This window comes from Elephantulus edwardii, unplaced genomic scaffold (assembly GCF_000299155.1).
Source record: "Elephantulus edwardii isolate Elephantulus edwardi_28Jun2011 unplaced genomic scaffold, EleEdw1.0 scaffold00035, whole genome shotgun sequence".
NCBI lineage: Eukaryota > Metazoa > Chordata > Mammalia > Macroscelidea > Macroscelididae > Elephantulus > Elephantulus edwardii.
In genome coordinates, this window is record NW_006399785.1 from 3,238,585 (window position 1) to 3,259,181 (window position 20,597).

Genomic DNA, 20,597 nt, shown 5'->3' on the forward strand with positions numbered 1-20,597 from the left:
TCTAGGACTGCAGCTTTCAATATGGATTGAAGCTCAGTATAGAGAAAACAAAGATTCTCACAACTGGTCCAAGTGGCAGCATCGTGATACAGTAAAGAGACTGATTTTTTTAAAATTTTTTTAAAATTCCTTTCAATGAACATTTACAGAGATTTGATATTTTTTAACAGCTTAAATTTGCTTGGCTCCACAATCCAATCTCTTGGTACCAGCAGCAAGAAAATTACAAGATGAATTGCTATGGGGAAGTGTGCTGTCAGAGACCTCTCCAGAATATGGAAGAGCAACTATGTCAGTCTAGAGATTAAGGTGCATCTGATCCAGACCATAGTTTTTGCAATTACTCACTACACATCAGAAAGCTGGACAATAACTAAGGATGATAGAAGGAGAATTGATGGTTTTGAGCTGTGGTGCTGGAGAAGAGTATTGAATATACGATGGACTGCTAGGAGAACAAACAAGTTTATCCTGGAGAGGGTGAGACCAAGCTGCTCCTTGGAGGCAAGGATTCTGAAACTTTGTCTGACATACATTGGACATGTCACAAGGAGGGACCAATCCCTGGAGAGGGACATCATTCTTGGGAGGATGGAGGGACAAGAGTGCAAGAGAGGAAGACACTCAATGAGATGGATTGTTTCAGTGGCTGGGGTAATAGGAGTAGGTGTGTCAGAGACAATAAAGTTGGTGCAGGACAGAGCAGGGTTTAGGGCTGTTGTAGATAAGGTCACTATGAGTCACGAGCAACTCAATAGCACATATCACTAATGTCACTTACAAGCAAAATCCTGCTGACGATTATTTTAAAAAATCTTGAACTACCAGAAATACATGCTGATTTGAATAGAAGCCATGCCACTAGAGACATTATTGCCAATATCAGACGGCCTAGACTGAAAGCAGAGAGTACCAAAAGATTGTCTATCTGTGCTTCATTGACTTTGCAAAGGCATCTGACTGTGTGGATGGCAACAAACTGTGGCTAACCTTGTGAATAATGGGAATCCCAGAACACAAGATTGTGCTCAGGAGAAACCTATACTTGGACCAGGAGGTAGTCGTCAGAACAGAGAATGGTTAAAAATTAGGAGGGTGTGCATCAGGGATGCGTCCTGTCTCTGTAAGTTTTCAACTCACATGTAGAACAGATAATCTGGGGCCCTGGACTATATGAGTAGGAGTGTGGCATCACGATTGGAGGAAAACTCATCAACAACCTGTGTTATGCAAATGATACAGCTTTGCTTGCCGAAACTGAGAAGGACCTGAGGCATTTGCTGAAGGAGGTCAAGGTCTGTAGTCTTCAATATGGATTGAAGCTTAACATAAAAAACACAAAGATTTTCACCAACAGGCCAATTGACAGCACCATGATGGATGGAGAAGAAATTGAGGTTGTTAACAACTTTAGCTCACTTGGCTCTACAATCAACACTCTTGGCACCAGTAGTCAGGAAATCAAATGACAAATTATATTGGAGAAGTCTACTATCAGGGACCTCTCCAAAGTCCTAAAAGCAATGATGTCACTCTGCTTAATAAGGTGCACCTGATCCAGGCCATGCTCCTCACGATTATTTGCTATGCATCAGAGAGCTGGACAATGACTAAGGTTGACAGAAGAAGAATTGATGCTTTTGAATTATGGTGCTGGAGACGAGTATTGAACATACCATAGACCGCCAGGAGAACAAATAGATCTGTCTTGGAGAGAGTGAAGCCAAGTCTCTCCTTGGAGGCAAGAATTTTAAAGGTTCATCTCACATACTTTGGCCAAGTAGCCAGGAGATCCTTGAAGAAGGACATCATACTCAGATGGGTGGAGGAAGAGGGTAGGAGAGGAAGACTCCAGATGAGATGGATTGACATGGTAACTGGGGCAATGGGATTAGGTGTGTTGGAGTCAATGAGACTGGCTCAGGATAAGGCAGAGTTCAGAAATATTGTCCATAGAGTTGCTACGAGTCGTGGGTGACTTGTTAGCATAAAGCACCAACAACACACACGTAAGGTCATATTTCATTTCTCATGGACTTATTTTAATTTTGTCTTTACAGTCTTAGAAACCTAAAGAAGAGTCACTGTGACATAGAACCAACTCAATGGCAATTGATTGAACATTTGTTTTAATTTTTGTTTAAATATAGGATTCAAAAAGGATAAGACATTTTCTCAGGATGTCACACCCTAACACTAGTAGTTAATTGTAGTGTTGTTGTTAGATACCATCAAATTCAATTACACAGGACCCATGTGTAATGAATGGAATGAAACATTGTCCTGTCCTGTGCCATCCTCACAATAGTTCACATAGTAAATGAGGTTGAACTCATTTTTGAAGGTATGATTTCAATTAATCTTATTGATCATCTTCCTGTTTTTTTCATTCATAAAGCTTTAAGTCCTTCTCTAATAAGGTAGCTCTCCTGCTCATCTGTCCAAAGTTCGCAAGGCTAAGTCTAGCCATCCTTTTTTCTAAGGAGCATCTGGATGTACTTTCTAATACAGTTTCGCAGTCAATGTTAGAGCCTCCTTCTAAACGGTGCTAGGGACTCTCCTTTATCTCCTGAGTCTAAGACTCTCCATGCTGAATTTGTAGTCCATGTGCTTGAAGTGACAATTACGTGGATACCAGCGTAAGCTCTGGATGACTATGAATCCTGCTGTGATTAAGTAGTTTTGAATTGGTTCTACTTTGTAATAACCTTGTAAACAACAGAAGGAAATGCTACCTGGCTCTGTGACATACTTATAATCATTTACGAGCACGAGCCTGTTGCTGTAGCCAATGGACAAAGAGACAAGTAGTGGTAGGAATCTTAGTCACAGATATTTCTGCAGGAATCAAATTGCATTCCATCTCTTTGGTTGTCTCAAGGTTCCATGGAATATCTAGCCAAGGACCAGCTTTTTGATCAGAGTGGAGCTTCAAGTTGACCTTAGGTGTGTTAAATTGCTCTCCCCTGAGCAAAATCCAGAGCAGACCAGGGAATTCATTTCCCTTGAGGAATAAACTCTGCATCATTGATAAAGTTGGGAATTGACCCAGCTGGAACAAATTCTCTGACAAGCAAGCTATGAGAAGCTTATTCCTTTACTATGCAGTAATACTATGCAGTTATACTATGACACAACACTGCTTGCTGAAACTGAGGAGGACCTCATACACTTGCTGTGAAGGGTCAAGGACTGCAGCCTTCAGTATGGACTGAGGCTCAATGTCAAGAAGACAAAGATTCTCACCACTGGACCAATTGGCAGCATCAGAATGGATGGCGAAGAGATTGAGATTGTTCACAGCTTCAGTTTGCTCGACTCCACAGTCAACACTCTTGGCACCAGCAGTCAGGAAATCAAAAAGCGTATTGCGAAGGGAAAGTCTGCTGTTAGGGACCTCTCTAAAGTACTCAGGAGCAATGGTGTCTCTCTGGAGACTAAGGTGCGCCTGATACAGGCCATGGTCTTTGCAATCGCTTGTTATGCCTCAGAGAGTTGGACAAGGACTAGGGAGGACAGAAGGAGAGTTGATGCTTTTGAGCTGTGGTGCTGGAGAAGAGTACTGAATGTACCATGGACTGCCAGGAAAACAAACAGATTCATCTTGGAGAGGATTAAACCAAGCTACTCCTTAGAGGCAAGGATTTTGGGGCTTCGTCTGACATACTTTGGACATGTTGCCAGGAGGGACGGGTCCTTGGAGAGGGACATCATGCTTGGGAGGGTGGAGGGACAGCGCAGGAGGGGAAGACCCTCTATGAGATGGATTGATTCGGTGACTGGGGTAATCGGGATGGGTGTGTCAGAGGCAGTGCGGTTGGTGCAGGATAGAGCAGGGTTTAGGGCTGTTGTGCATAGGGTCGCTATGAGTCGCAAACGACTCAACGGCACATAACAACAACAACAACATGCAGGAAAAAGATAAGTAATAATAATTAATTGGCCTGAGTCACTGAATTTTAAATGTGTAGGTATAATAGCCATTAGTTATCTGGAAAGCTGGGAAGAAATCTCGATAATAAATCTGAAGTGCTGCTGTCTTCTACCTTCATCTTTTAAGCCTGGGCAGTATCTTCAGCTTTTCCAAGTGTCCACCAAGTTTTCCAAATTAATCACAAAACTACATGCTTATTATTTTTAAACTTTACAAACTTGCAAAATATCTTCTTCTTGTGCCCTTGGCAATGTTTGGAGTAAATATCATCACACCCCAGTGTCCTGTTAATATAATCCTCAGAATTTACATCATAACATTGTTTTGGAAGTTCAAAGCCGGTAATAATACTCAGAGCCTAGAAACTAGCATGTGGTTAAAAGCGCATTCCTAGGTGAATGAATAATTGAACACATGAATTCATGAATAGGAAAGAATGAGCAAGACCTCATATATTAGATGCAATACAGACCATGAATATTTTATTGTTTGTATATTATTGCTAGGTACAAAATCATCACAGAATTAGAGCTATAAAATAGGACTTATTTACGAGCTCAGAGCTGTCTAGGTCAAAAGACCAGTACAACATGGTTGAGTGTTCCATGAATCACAAAGTCAAAATAATGATGTCAGTTAAGCTGAATTATTTTCTGGAGGCTGCAAGGAAGACTTCAATGTTCAGTTCATTCCTGAAGTGGAGTGAGAGGTTCTGTGCTTTGTGGATTTATGACTGCGGTTCCTTTTTTTATTTTTTTTTTTTTTTTTGTGACTGACAGCAAGAGACTGCTCTCAGCTCGAGTGGCTGCCCTCATTCCTTGCTATGTAGCTTCTCCATATGCTGATTTAATAATATCGACAATAATGCCTCTGAACTGTGGTGATGGAGAAGAGTATTGAAAGTACCATGGACTGCTAGGAAAACAAACAGATTCATGCTGGAGAGGGTTAAACCAGGCTGCTCCTTGGAGGCAAGGATTCTGAGGCTTCATCTGATATACTTTGGACATGGTGCAAGGTGGGACCAGTCCTTGGAGAGGGACATCATGCTTGGGAGGGTGGAGAGACAGCGCAGGAGGGGAAGGCCCTCTATGAGGTGGATTGATTCAGTGACTGGGGTAATCGGGATGGGTGGATTGGAGACGGTGCGATTGGCACAGGACAGAGCAGGGTTTATGGCTATTGTACATAGGGTCACTATGAGTTGCAAGTGACTGGACAGCAGATAACAGCAACAACAAGGTCGATTCGAATTTTCTCGATCCTTTCATCTCTGACTTGCTGTTTTGTGATTATCCAGACCAAACATTTCTTTTAGAAAGGGATCAGGTCATAAAATGTTGTTGTTAGAAGCCATCAAATCAAGCATAACTGAGAGTGACCTTGTGAAACTCTGTCCAATCCTGTGCTGTCCTCATCCTCTCTGACACACTTGAATCTGTTGATGCAGTCACTCTGTCAAGCCATCTCAACGAGGTCTTTATCTCCTTAGCCAGCTCTCTGTCTCTACAACCATAAGTCCCTCTCCAAGAAATAGCCCCTCTTTGCCACACAGTCAAAATAAGAGAGATGAAACTTCGCCACCCTTGCCTCCAAAGCACACTTTGGCTGGGCATTTTCCAAGATATTTCCCTTGAGGCTGTCCATGAGATATTCAGTGCTCTTCTCCAACACAAAGGCATCAATTCTCCTTCTTTCATCCTTATTCACTGTTGCGCTCTCAAATGCATAGCAAATAATTGAAAAGACTGTGGCTTGAATCGGGTGCACCATAGTCTTCAAAGTGATATTATTGCTCTTACATATTTTGGAAAGTTTCCTGACAGAGCACTTGCCCAATGCAATTCACCTTGACTGCTGTTATTAAGGATGTTGATGGTTGATCCAAGCTAGATGAAACCATTGACAACTTCAGTTCTTTCTCCATCTATCATGATATTGTCTATTGGCCCATTGGTGAGGACCTTTGTTTTCTTAATGTTGAGATGAAATCCATTATGAAGGTGTTCTGCAGTAAAAGTTTCAAGTCCTTGCAGCAAGCACGTTTGTGCCATCTTGTGTAACTAAGGTTGCTGATTTTGAGGTCAACTGTGCTATGTAACCAGGGCTTCAAAACGGTTTGAACTGACTCTTTCATGGCTCATGAAGCAAAACTGGAATGTGCCAGATTTTAAAATGTGGGTGGAGCTTGGAATGATACCTGGAATGGGGGTGTGAATTATGGGATGGAAGACTTCTCAGAAGCATAGTGAACCCTTTGGGGTTCTAACTGTGGAAATTATTGCCAAGACTGTGGACAGAAACACCTATTCAAGGAAGAGCACTGAGCTGTCATCTTTGATCTGGGCATTACTGTTTCTAATTTTGGTAAGGAAGGTTATCGTTATGCACCAAAAATTCTGTCCTCCTTTGGAAAGAACCAGTTGGATAGTTGACAGAATTTGTTCAAATTTGTATTTGAATTTTCTAAATAAACTAGTAGAAAAAGTAAACAAAAATAATCGAAGCTAAAGAAATAAAAAAATACAAATCAAGGAAGTAAAATCAAATTTATACTTTCTGAGTTTACCTAAGAGATGTATGCTAGGGAGCAGGAAATTTTAAAAGAATTTGTGTACTGAGTTGTGTCACCTTAAAATATAGGTTAACTGCCTCCTCTTACTCTAGTAGATGTGATCCTACTTGGAAGTAAGGTTTTTCTTGTGCTTTGTGAATGAAAGCATAGCAGTTTCACTTCTGAATTGTGAAAATAGCAGTACAGACACAGGGACATATGTACAGAGGGAAGAGAGATGACCTATGAGAGCCAATCTATAAGCAAAGGAAAGCTAACAGTGACCAACAGACACCAGAGATTAGGACTGAGGCTCACACAGAAGAAGCCAACACAGCTAAGACCTTGGTTTTAATTGTTTATTGTGATTTTAATGCAAGTTTACAGAAACGTTGGATTTTCATTTTCATTCATTGTTGCTCATTGTCCTCCGTACTCCCCCGCAGTTTTTTTAAAAAATAATATTCATTCATCATTGCATAATTTCCTCCCTCTTCTCCACGCATGTCATGCAGATACTTTCTAACCTTATATTCCTTTTAAACAGTTCTTTCTTTCATCTGTTTCAAGTCTTTGTTCATTATTTAGCTCCACTTTTCTTTTCCCCAACACCCATGTCAGTCTTAGTTTATAAGAGTGGTGTTGGGGAACTCTGGTGGCCTAGTGGCAAAAAGCTGCACTGCAATTCCAGAGGCACATAGTTCGAATCCACCAGATACTCTGCTGGGAAAGGAGGGACAATCTCCTCCTGTACCAATCGGATCTGATCTGACGGTACACAGACACACAAAAATAATAATAAAATTTAAAAAGTGTGGCATTATGCAGTTTTCTGTGGTTGTTGTTAAGTGCCATCGAGTTGTAGATGATTTATAGCCACCCTATGAACGAAAGACCTGAACACTTGTATAACTTTAGTCATTTCTCCATGTTCATAGAATTTCTAGAGGTAAGCCATTTCAGAAGTGGATACCACTACTGCTTCCAAGCTTGTTTTAATCAGGGAGCTCCACCAAACACTATGTACCACGGGTAACCATTATCGCATTTGACACATCAGTGTCACAGTGTTTCACATCACAGCAATCATGAGTTACCTCTTTACAGCAAATGGACAGACCAGTACTATACCACTTAGAAGAATGTTTGACCAAAAACAATTAAAACCGGCCTGAGATCACCCACCTTTGGCTTGGTAGCATCACTTTCTATCCACTAGGCCAACAGAAGTCTCTCGTTATTGTTGTTGTTGTTTTTAAGTGTCACTGAGTCATTGAGAAAAAAAAATCTTCATTTTTACCTACATAAGTATGAGACAATATAGTTCTGTCCTTTGAAGCCACTCAGTGTATCTCTGTTTTGGCACTTCTAGGTAATGAAGAAAAAACTCAAAATGTATTGCCATCAAATGGAAACTAAGCCATCACTTACTGTCCAGTGGGTTTTCAGAGGCTGGAAATATTATGAAAGGAGAATGCCTACCTTTCTCTCATACAGCATCTGGTGGTTTCGAACTGCCAATGACACACCACCAATGCTTCCAAGCTAAGAAAAATGCCATCCTAAAAATCTTCCTACAAAGCTGTACAAGATTGATGAGCAGTAGATTCTAGCATGCACCACTGCACTCTCTGAAATCATAGTTACAGATTCCTGGACATGTAGTAAGTTCTCAGGGTTCAAAGCCAATATCTGATTTTGTTTTCCCTTTGTGTTTTCTTACGTATTTTCTGACCTTCTAGCTGCCTTCGTTAGAAGCAATTTCAGAAGGCAATAGAAAAATTCAATTATCTTCCCGATTAAATTAGTGGAATACAAATGTGAACAGAAAAAAAAATCCTCTTTGGAAAATCAGGTGAGACTGGAGCCCTTTGTAGCTGGTAGCACTTAAATTGAATTTTTATATTTATTGTAAAGGGTGGCAAAGAGAAACATTATTACCCAACATAGAGGCAAATAAGGCCTGAGGATCTGCTAGCCTATCTTTTGCATCAAAGGAATAGAGGTCATCTTCAGAGGTACTCAAGAGAAAGAAAACATGTAAAATATTGCTTAATTCAAAATTTTACATTAACATAAAGCTTTAGGTTCCCTGAGTACATACATTATGACAGCTGTTGTTGCTGTTGTTGTTTAATGCCGTTGAGTCGTAGACGACTCATAGAGACCCTATGAACGAACAGCCTGAGCACTGTTCGTACATAGAGTTTCTGGAGTGGCCTTAAGCCCAAGGCAGCTGGGAAGTAGTGGCCATGTTGTTCCTGGTTTGGCTGGCTCCTCCCAGCTCTTGGGAAGCTCTCCTTGCCAGAAGGCAGGAGCGTGGTGGTAGGAGTGCAGGAATCATAGCAAGCTTTTGGAGTCGACTGCTTTTCCGGTAATGTGTTTGACGTGCAGGTTTGCTCTGTCCCTGGAGTGAGGCTAGCCAGCCTGGGCCTAGGGTTTGAATCAGGAGGCGGCCTTAAGCCCAAGGCAGCTGGGAAGTAATGACAGCTGTTACTCATTTAAAAAAAATGGTATTCAGGAAATAGTGTTGTGATGGACTGTGAAAGATAACCAGGTATTAGCACTTGCTGGGTCTGTTTTATGCATTTCATTGTGATTTGACTCGAAGTCTACAGAGAAAATGGAATTCCTTTCCACCATTTACAGTCACTTTGCTTTGTGACATTATTTATAATTCCTGTAATGTTCTAGGACTCTCGCCATTTCTCTCCCCATGTGTGACATTTCCATTCATTCTTCTTCCTCTCCTACATTCTGAACTCTTTCTCTTGGTGAATGTAGCCCCTTTGGTCTCCTTTAGTCGGTCTTTCAGATGAGTGCATGCATCCCTGGTGTTACTGTGCACCTTGTAAGCCCACCGTTGAGCTAAGAGTTGAGTCACTGTGGTTAGATTTACTTCAGACTTGAAGGCTGATTAAGGCCAGAGTCCAAGTGTCTACATCATTATGTTACTAGACCAATAAGCCTGGCCACATTTATGATTTTGAATTTTATTCACCTTTCCCCCAAAATCTTTCTAGTACATCCTATTGTAATCTTTTTTTCTGAGTAGTTGATTGTGGTAGCTTGGCACCATCTAGTTCTTCTGACCTCAAGATCATGGAGGCTGAGATTCCATCTGGTTTCTAGTCTTTTAGCTAATTTTATTTTTCCTTCCGTCTTTGCTTTTCTTCCGTCTCCTGGTATTAATTGTAAGGTCACCAAGGAAGGACAGAACCCAGCTCAGGCCAAAAGGACAGTTTTTTGACAAACTGCCGGGCTGGCTCTAAAGCAGAAAACCAGCCCCCATTGAAAGTTAGAGAGGGTTTTTATATTGTCTTACAAGAAAATTGGGGAGAGGAATGTTAACAGATGTTTTTTACAAGGTAAGGAAGTGGCCTGGGATCTCATATAACTATTCCTAGGAAGACAGGTAAAACCGATTCACATTCTTAACAAAGATAAACAGCCACAGTGGCTGCTTCTTGTGTTTGGATCATTTCAGTGGCTATTCTGTTGTTGTTGTTGTTGTTATGTGCCATCAAGTAGTTTGCGACTCATAGCAACCCTAGGTACAACAACTTTAGACCCTTCTCTATCCTGTGCCAATCGGACTGCCCCTGACAGACCCATCCTGATTACCCCAGTCACTGAATCAATCCACCTCATAGAGGTTCTTCCCCTCCTGTGTCTGCCCTCTACCTTCCCAAGCTTGATGTCCTTCTCCAAGGACATGTCCCTCCTTACAACATGTCCAAAGTATGTCAGACACAGCTTCAGAATCCTTGCCTCCAAGGAGTGGCCTGGTTTAACCCTCTTCAGGATGAATCTGTTTGTTTTCCTGGCAGTTCATGGTACATTCAATACTCTTCTCCAGCACCACAGCTCAAAGGCATCAATGCTCCTTCTATCCTCCTTAGTCATTGTCCAACTCTCAGATGCATAACAAGTGATTGCAAAAACCATGGCCTGTATCAGGCGCACCTTAGTCTCCAGAGAGATGCTGTTGCTCTTCAGTACTTTGGAGAGGTCCCTAACAGCATACTTTCCCATTGCATTATGTTTTTTTATTTCCTGGCTGCTGGTGCCAAGAGTGTTGACCATGGAGCCGAGCTCAGCTCCACAGTGGCTATTCTAGGAAAGGAAAAAAAAAAAGTAGCTTCACAGCCCTAATACTTATCATCCTTCATAAAATTAGTTGTTGTTGTTTTTGTTAGGTATTGTTGAGTTGAGTAAAATTCATAGCAACCCTATGAACTAAAAGATCTGAACTCTGTTCTATCCTGTGCCATCCTCACACTTCCTGGCACACAAGAGTGCATTGCAGCAGTCACTGTGTGAATCTGCCTAGTTTAAGGTCTTCCTCTCTTTCATCTCTCCTCCTATACGAGTATAGATGGCATATAAATGTTGTTCATTTTAAGTGTCATCTAGTCAATCACGACTCATAGCTGTGAATCCTTCCCTATCTGAGTTAAGCTAGATCAACCTTCTATACGTTCTCCAAGCACCCAGTGCTGAGCCTGATGAGATAACCCATTAATTACAGTCTGCTGCTGCAGCCAACCATTGAGTCAGGCCCTGAATCCCGGTTACTCCCTGTGTCACACAGCAGCACTGGACTCAATGGCATTCTTTGCTTGCAAAGTTCATGGAAGCAGATTGTCAGTAGTATCTTTCTTGGACTCACCTGTGGATTCCAATCACCACGAGACCAATAGAGCTCCCTTTCTATTAGCACAGAATTGCACATTGTTTTCACACTCAAGGCTTTTACACACTCAACAGCATTCACTCACACAGTATCCTTGTAGCAAAAAGTTATGCAAAAAGACTTGGTTAGAGACAAAGTTCTTCTTTTTCCATTGTTGGTTGTGTTCTTGTGATTATTTGTTGAAGCTGGAACATTAGAACGTTGAAAAATGTTAGGTTTCTTTCTTCTCCCATATGAATAGTGTCTAAAATGCTAATTTCTTGGAGAAACTCTTAGATGAGTGTTGTTGTTGTTGTTGTTGTTATGTGCTGTGGAGTCGCTTGCGACTCACAGTGACCCTATGTACAACAGCTCTAAACTCTGCTCTGTCCTGTGCCAATCTCATTGTCTCCAACACACTCATCCTGATTACCCCAGTCACTGAATCAATCCACCTCCCAGAGGGCCTTTCCCTCCTGCGCCTGCCCTCCACCCTCCCAAGAATGATGTCCTTCTCCAAAGACCAGTCTCTCCTTACAACATGACCAAAGTATGTCAGACGGAGTCTTAGAATCCTTGCCTTCAAGGAGCAGCCCAGTTTGACCCTTTCGAGGATGAATCTGTTTGTTTTCCTAGCAGCCCATGGTATTCTCAATACTCTTCTCCAGCACCACAGCTCAAAGGCATCAATTTTCCTTCTATCCTCCTTAGTCATTGTCCAACTCTCTGATGCATAACAAATGATAGCAAAAGCCATGGCCTGTATCAGACGAACTTTAGTCTCCAAAGAGACACCATTGCTCTTCAGTACTTTGGAGAGGTCCCTAACAGGAGACCTTCCCATGGCAATACGTACATTCTTAAATTTTCCTGCTGCTCATTCTCCTGCTCTTTGAGTGCTCCAATTCAGGCCAACCTAGGTAGCTTGTTCAAGGCCAAATCTTGAGACATCTCTGAGATGAAACAGAGAAGACATACTAAACCATCGACCCTCAGGCTGGTGTAGCCCTCAACCTTGCTCATCACTTCTTCTTTCACTCTGTCACGGTTCCAGTGCAGAGGAAATCAAAGTTTTAGACTCCAAAGGGGCCAAACTCACTCAGCATTTCTAAGCTCAAGGAACTGAAGAAGAAATTCAAGAATCTAGTTTTAATACTTAAGAATGCTTTGGACAGAATATTAAATGACCCAGGAAGTATTAAAAGAAGATAGAAAGAGTAAAAGAGTCATTATACCAAAAGGAATTGACAGACACAGAAGAATTTCATGAAACAACACATGCGCAAGAGCCTGTGGTGATGAAGGAAGAAGTTCAAACTGCTTTGAAAGAATTGGCTAAAGATAAGGCTCCAGGAATTGATGGTATACCAACTGACATATTTCAACTAACAGATGCTGCCCTGGATGTGCTTAACAAGTTGTGTGAAGACATCTGGAGGACAACCACTTGGCCAACTGACTGAAAGTGTTCTATATTTGTTCCACTTTCAAAGAAAGGTGATCCGACAGAGTGTGGGAATTATTGAACAATATCCTTAATATCACATACAAGCAAGATTCTGCTGAAGATTATCCAAAAACAACTGGAACAGCACATCAACAGAAAACTTCCAGAAGGGGATGCTGGGTTTAGAAGGGATCATGGTACTAGGGATATTGTTGCTGCTGTTAGATGGATCTTGGCTGAAAGCAGAGAATACCAGAAGAATCTCTATCTGTGTTTCATCGATTATGCAAAAGTTTTTACTTTATGGATTACAACAAACTATGGCTGACTCTGAGAAGAATGGGAATACCAGAACACTTGAGTGTGCTTATGTGAAACCTATACTTGGGCTGGGAGGTAGTCATCAGAACAGAGCAAGGAAACACTTCATGGTTCAAAGTTGGCAAGGGTGTACGCCAGGGATGTATCTCATCTCCATACCCTTTCAATCTTTATGCAGAACATATTAACTGGAATGTTGGGCTCTATGAGGAGAAAAGTGACATCAGGATTGGAGGAAGACACATCAACAATATGCATTATGCAGATGACACAACCCTGCTTGCTGAAACTGAGGAGGACCTGAAGCTTTTGCTGCGGAAGGTCAGAAACTGCAGCCTTTGATATGGGTTGAGGCTCAGTATCAAGAAACAAAGATTCTCACCAGTGGGCCAATCAGCAGCACTTTTTTTGGCTCCACAGTCAACACTCTTGACACCAGCAGCCAGCAAATTAAAGTCGTATTGCGATGGGCAAGTCTGCAGTTAGAGACCTCTCTAAAGTACTGAAGAGCATCGATGTCAGTCTGGAGATTAAGGTGCACCTTATACAGTCCATGGTCTTTACAATAACTCGTTATTCATCAGCAAGCTGGACAATGACTAGGGATGATAAAAGGAGAATTGATGCCTTTGAGCTTTGGTGTTGAAGAAAAGCATTGAATATACCATGGACTGCTAAAAGAACAAACAGGTTAATCCTGGAGAGGGTGAAGCCAGGCTACTCCTTAGAGACAAGGATTCTGAAGCTGTGTCTGACATACTTTGGACATGTTGAAAGGAATGACCAGTCCTTGGAGAGGATGTCATGCTTGGGAGTGTGGAGGGACAGCGCAGGAGGGGAAGGCCCTCTATGAGGTGGATTTATTCGGTGACTTAGGTAATGGGGAAAAGTGTGTCAGAGACAATGAGATTGGCACAGGATAGGGCAGGGATTAGTGCTATTGTACATAGGGTCACTATGAGTCACACGTGACTTGACAGCAACGCATAGTGACCCTATGTACAACAGCCCTAAACTCTGCTCTGTCCTGTGCCAATCTCACTGTCTCCAACACACCCATCCCGATTACCCCAGTCAACTCCTGGAGGGCCTTCCCCTCCTGCGCCTGCCCTCCACCCTCCCAAGCATGATGTCCTTCTCCAAGGACCGGTCTCCCCTTACAACATGATCAAAATGTATCAGACAAAGCCTCAGAATCCTTTTCTCCAAGGAGCAGCCTGGTTTAAACCTCTCCAGGATAAATCTGTTTGCTTCCTTAGCAGTGCGTGGGATCCTCAATACTCTTCGCCAACACCTCAGCTCAAAGGCAACAATTCTCCTTCTATCCTCCCTAGTCATTGTCCAACTCTCTGATGCATAAGAAGTGATTGCAAAGACCATGGCCTGTATCAGACACACCTTAGTCTCCAGAGAGACACTATTGCTCTTCAGTACTTTGGAGAGGTCCCTAGTAGTAGACTTTCCCATTGCAATATGTCTTTTAATTTCCTGGCTGCTAATGCCAAAAGTGTTGATTGTGGAGCCAAGCATACTAAAGTTGTGAAAAAAATCTCAATCTCTTCACCATCCATCCTGATGCTGCCTATTGGTCCAGTGGTGAGAATCTAAATACCATAGCTTGCAATACACTCACCCTAGTCCTCAAAATGACATATTTCTTTTAGCACTTTAATACAGTCCTTTGCAAGATTGGTCCAAAGCAAATATACTACAATATTGTTGTTATGTGCTGTTGAGTTGAAACTTACTCATCGCACATCACCCAACTGGTTTTCAGAGGCTATAAATCGTATGGAAGATAATTGTCCATATTACTCCCTCTGAGAAGCTAGTTGATTTAAATCATCCCCCACTATAACAACGTTGTTATTATTAAGTGTCATCAAGGTGACAATGGCTCATAGCGATTGAATGAGCACATCTAAACCTTGTCCTATCCTGTGCTGTCCTCACAACCTTAGGTATGTTTGAGCACACTGTTACAATCACTGCATCAATTCATTTTCTTGAGGGTCTTCCTCTCTTTTTTCCCCAGCTTTTCCAGGATGATGTTTTCTTCCCAAAACAGTCTTTTGAAAACATGGGCAGAGTACTTGAGATGAAGTTTCAATGTCCTTACCTCAAGGAAAATCCAAATTGCACTTTCTCCAAGACAGATTTGTATGTTCTTTTGGCAAACTGTGAGATATTCCATACTCTTCTCCAACATCACAATTCTAAGGCACCAGTTCTTCTTGTGTCATCTTTATTAAAAGGCGATGGATTTTGTACACCAATGTTCATAGCAGTGTTATTAACCTTAGGAAAAACATAGAAACAGCCCAAATGTCCAACCACATCAAATGGATTGAAAAATTATGATACATTCAAACAATGGAATACTATGCAGCTTACAGGATCAATTATTTTGAAAATCACTAACTTGGGAGGAACAAACATTATGTGACCTAACTCAGTACCATAAGTTCAAATATTGTATAAGACCATTATTGTAGAAACAGAAAGATAACTGGTAAAACGTGTATGAGGATTTGGGGGAGGGGAGAAGAAGGTGGAAGCAGAGGAGTGAGGATGGGGGACGTTAATCATAGGGTCACTCACCCAATTTGAGGGGTCGAGGGAGGGATGGGTAAAGGAAAGATCTGATGTGAAAAGCAATGCATATGAACTTTTTAAATTGTTGTTGTTGTTGTTATGTGCCGTCGAGTCTCCTTGCCCATACACATTCTAGTTTTTAAACTGACTTCCTTGCACCTTGAAGAGATCATTGAAAGCAGATCTTCCCAACACAATATGTACTTTCATTTCTTGGCTTCTGTTAACATTGGTGTTGATTGTAGGTCCAAGTAAAATTAAATTATTCACTATTTTCATCTTTTCTCCATCTATTATGATAGTGCTTGCCTATTAGTCCAGTGGTAAGGATTTTTGTTTCCTTAAGGTTGAGTTGTAATTCATATTGAAGGTTGTAGTCGTTGATCTTCTGCAGTAAGAATTTCAAGTCTTCACTTGCAGCAAGCAAGACTGTATCCATTGTGCAATGTGGGCTACTTAAAAGTCTTCACCAAGCCTGATCCCACATTCTTCTCCAAATAGTCCATCTTCTTGAATTATTTGTTCAGCCTACAGATTGAATAGATATGGAGAAAGATTATATCCCAAATGCAAACCTTTCCTGATTTTTAAGCCGTACAGCATTCCCTTGTCTTTTTGAACAGCTACTTCTTGTTCTATATCTAGGTTTCACAGAGGCACAATTAAATCTAACATTACCATTCTTCTCAATGGTAGCTATAATTTGTGGTGATCCACACAGTCAAAAGCCTTTTCATTGTTAATCAAAGCCCAGATAAACATCTTTCTGGGACCAACTGCTTTCCGCCATGATACTTCTAACATCCAGCAATGATACATCCAGCTTGCATGTCCAGTAGTTCCTTGTCAATGCACTGTCCTATTTTTGTTAAATAATCTTTAGCAAGATTTTATGTGCATTTGATATAAATAGTGTTGTTCAGTAATTTCCACATTCTGTTGGATCACCTTTTGGGGGAATGAGAATTGTTATATAGAAAACGAGTTGGGAGCAAGAGAGACAAAGAAAGAAGCTGGTCCCAATTATCTAACAGGCCTTTATCAGTAGAGCTGAGAGGGGTGCCAGGTGCAGAGAGGATCAAAGAAGCCCATAGGCAGACAGTTTCATTGTATAGGGGCTTTAGGAAGACCCAGAGAGGAAGTTAGTTTGCTGGGAAATTTGGGGGCAGAGGTCCTGTGTTATCAGGCCCAGGGATTCAACAGGATCCTGTCATCTAGTCTCCTTATCAGGACATGTTAATGATCAGGTTTTAGCAAAGAATAGTCAAGCCTAGGGGCTGGGGCAGGGAATAATAGCTGTGTTCTTCTTCCTTCAGGAACAAATAAGCAAACACTTCTAGTGTTCAGAATTTCTTACTATAGACTATTTAGCAAGTCCAGGACTGCACCTGCTTGTTGAAATATATTGATTGGTAGTTCATTAAACCTTGAGGTCTCATTTTTTGCCAATTCCTTCCTACATCTTGATTATTCATTCCTTGCAAAACTTTAGTTGGCTTTCTGTCAATTTTTGAAGTCTTAGGCCTTCAGTGTTGCTTGAAATGTTTCTTGTAGTACCATTAGTTCTTTTTTTAAAAAAAATTAATTTTCTACTAGTTTATTTACAAAATTTGAATACATTGTTTTCGAGAACAATTCTTTTCAATTTCCCTCACCTCTACCCATCAAATTGTACAACCCCATGATTAAGTCCCCCTCCCCCTGCACATCCTCATTCCTCTGCTTTCAACCTCTCTCACCCCTCTTGGATCCTTATACTCATTCTACAATAATGGTTTTATACAATATTTATCCTTCTTGGACTGAATTAGTTCACTTGGCATAATGATCTCCAGTCCCTCCCAAGTTAGGTAATAATTTACAAAACCATTGCTCTTGCGTGCTGCATAGTATTCCATTGTGTGAATGTACCATAATTTCTCAATCCATTCATTTCTGGTTGGACATTTGAGCTGTTTCCATAATGCTGCTATGAACATTGGTGTACAAATCTTAATTTGTGCCTCAGTTCTCATATCCTCAGGATATATTCCAAGTAGTGGAATAGCTGGGTCATATGTAATTTCTATGTTCAGCTTTTTCATGAAGCACCAAACTGTCTTCCAGAATGGTTTTACCATTTTACAATCCCACTATGAGGAGAAATGTGGGGTCAAGATCGGTGGACGATTTATCAACAAACTGCATTATGCGGATGACACAACCCTGCTTGCTGAAACTGAAGAGGACCTGAAGCGCCTACTGCAGAGGGTCAAGGACTGCAGCCTACAATATGGGTTGAGGCTCAATGTCAAGAAGACAAAGATTCTCACCACTGGACCAATTGGCAGCATCAGGATGGATGGTGAAGAGATTGAGATTGTACACAGCTTTAGTTTGCTTGGCTCCATAGTCAACAGTCTTGGCACCAGCAGCCAGGAAATGAAAAGGCACATTGCCATGGGAAAGTCTGCTGTTAGGGACCTATTCAAAGTACTGAAGCGCAATGGTGTCTCTCTGGAGACTAAGGTGTGTCTGATACAGGCCATGGTCTTCACAATCACTTGTTATGCATCAGAGAGTTGGAGAATGACCAAAGAGGATAGAAGGAGAATTGATGCCTTTGAGCTGTGGTGCTGGAGAAGAGTATTGAGAATACCATGGACTGCTAGGAAAACAGATTTGTCCTGGAAAGGGTTAAACCGGGTGGCTCCTTGGAGGCAAGGATTCTGAGGCTCTGTCTAACATACTTTGGACATGTTGTGAGGAGAGACCAGTCCTTAGAGAGGGACATCATGCTTGGGAAGGTGGAGGGACAGCGCAGGAGAGGAAGGCCCTCTATGAGGTGGATTGATTCAGTGACTGGGATAATTGGGATGGGAGTGTCGGAGACAGTGCGATTGGCACAGGACAGAGCAGAGTTTAGGGTTGTTGTACATAGGGTCACTATGAGTCGCAAGCGACTCGACGGCACATAACAACAACAACCAACAATGTAAAAGAGTTCCTTTTTCGCCACATCTCTTAGACCCTGAAATTATTCAATGTCAAATAATTCTTTTGTTACAGTGACCCTACATAGTCTATCTTTTGATGCTTCCTGTGTCACTCAATATTTTACCTGAAGACTCTTTCAGTATTGCAACTCAAGATTTACATACATTCTTCAGTTCTTTTGTGAAAATATATCAGTTTCTTCCTGATGTATTTTAGTCTTGAACACTATCATTCAATTCTTCTGTATTTAAAAATGCCTTCAAGTATGGATATATTCTTACCTAACAATTCACTTCCTATTCATCTAAAAGCTGGTATATAAATAAGGATAACAGAAGAAGAATGTGGGATCAGGATTTAAAGAACCTTGCATTATACAGATGACACAAGCTTGTTTGCTGAAATTGAATGCACTTGAAACAGTTTCTGCAGAAAGTCAAAGACAACAACAACCTTCAGTATGGATTGCATCTCAACTCCAAGAAGAGAAAAATACTCACCACTGGACTGATTACTCAACATTAAGATAGATGGAGAAAAATAAAGTTGTCAAGGATTTCAACTTATTTGGATTCACAATTAACTCCCTTAGTACTAGCAGTCAGAAGATCAGGAGACGTATTGTACTGGGCAAGTCTACTGTCACTGAATTCTCCAAATTCCTGAGGAGCAATGTTATCAATTTGAAGACTAAGGTGCACCTGATTCAGTCCATAGTCTTTTCAGTTACTTGTTATACATGTGAAAGTTGGACATGAATAAGGATAACAGAAGATTCAATTCCTTTGAGTTGTGATGTTGGAGATGAATATTGAATATCCCATGGTCAGCCAAAAGAACAAGCAGGTGTGTCTTAGAGAAAGTGCAGCCAGAATGTTCCTTTGAGGCAAAGATTACAAAGCTTCACCTCACATACTTTGGGCATGTTGTTATGTGTTGTCAAGCTGACTACAACTAGCGACCCCATGAGCAATAGCTCTAAACTCTGCTCTGTCTTGAGCCAGTTTCGCTGCCTATGACACATCTACCCTCAGTACCTCAGTTATTATGTCAATCCATTTCATTTGGGGTTTTCCTCTCCTGCACTGTCCCTTGACCCTTTCAAGTATGATATGCTTCAACTACTGGTCCATCCTGGCTACATGTTCAAAGTATGTGAGATGGAGTCTCAATATCCTTGCCTCCGAAGAACAGCTTGGTTTCACCCTCTCAAGGACAAACCTTTTTAATGCTCAAAAATTGTTGAACTGTTTTTAAAATTCCCAGCACTGTTTATTGATTGATGAAGGGTAGAATTTGAGTAGCAAATTAGTCATTACATAATAATTTTAGAATAAAAGTTAGTGTATTAAAATATACTTGTACATACATTCTTATCTAGATTCATTTCAAAAGTTTTCATTGATTACTCCTGTAACGGTGCAAAAGACTAAAATCAATATGAGCACAGGAGAATAATTCTAAAAAGAAATTGAAATTGTAAGTAGAATAGAAAATACCTTAAAAGTCATCAGAACTATATAGTAAAGCATTAAATACTCTTTTACGGTAGTATCTCTAAGGTACTCAAATAATTTCCAATTGAATAAAACAGTGTTGTTGTTTTAAAAAACCTTTTTAGATAAATTGATGGTAACAAAGCATTTCAGAGATAGAGGCATGTGAAAGTTGTAAATGTAATTATGATGATGACGATGAAGCATCAAAATTAACTTTTCAGATACAAACAGAAAAATGTTAAAATATATCCATTTTCAATACAATATTGCAAAGAAGTGGTGACAGTGGGTGTCCTTGTCTGGTCCCTGTTTGCAAAGAAAATAGTTTTTGTTTATATATTTTATATGTTGTTGTTGTTGTTGTTATGTGCCATCGAGTCGCCTGCGACTGACTCATAGCGACCCTATTTACAACAGCCCTAAACTCTGCTCTGTCCTGTGCCAATCGCACTGTCTCTGACACTCCCATCCCAATTATCCCAGTCACTGAATCAATCCACTTCATAGAGGGCCTTCCTCTCCTGCGCCATCCGTCCACCCTCCCAAGCATGATGTCCCTCTCCAAGGACCGGTCTCTCCTCACTACATGTCCAAAG

At 41.1% G+C, this 20,597-nt stretch overlaps 1 protein-coding gene across 4 annotated transcripts in view; it reads left to right on the forward strand.

Annotated features, from left to right (window-relative positions):
• KCNIP4 (Kv channel interacting protein 4) overlaps positions 1-20,597 on the forward strand; it is an 839,530-nt gene that overhangs the window by 715,534 nt on the left and 103,399 nt on the right. The window lies entirely within an intron of this gene.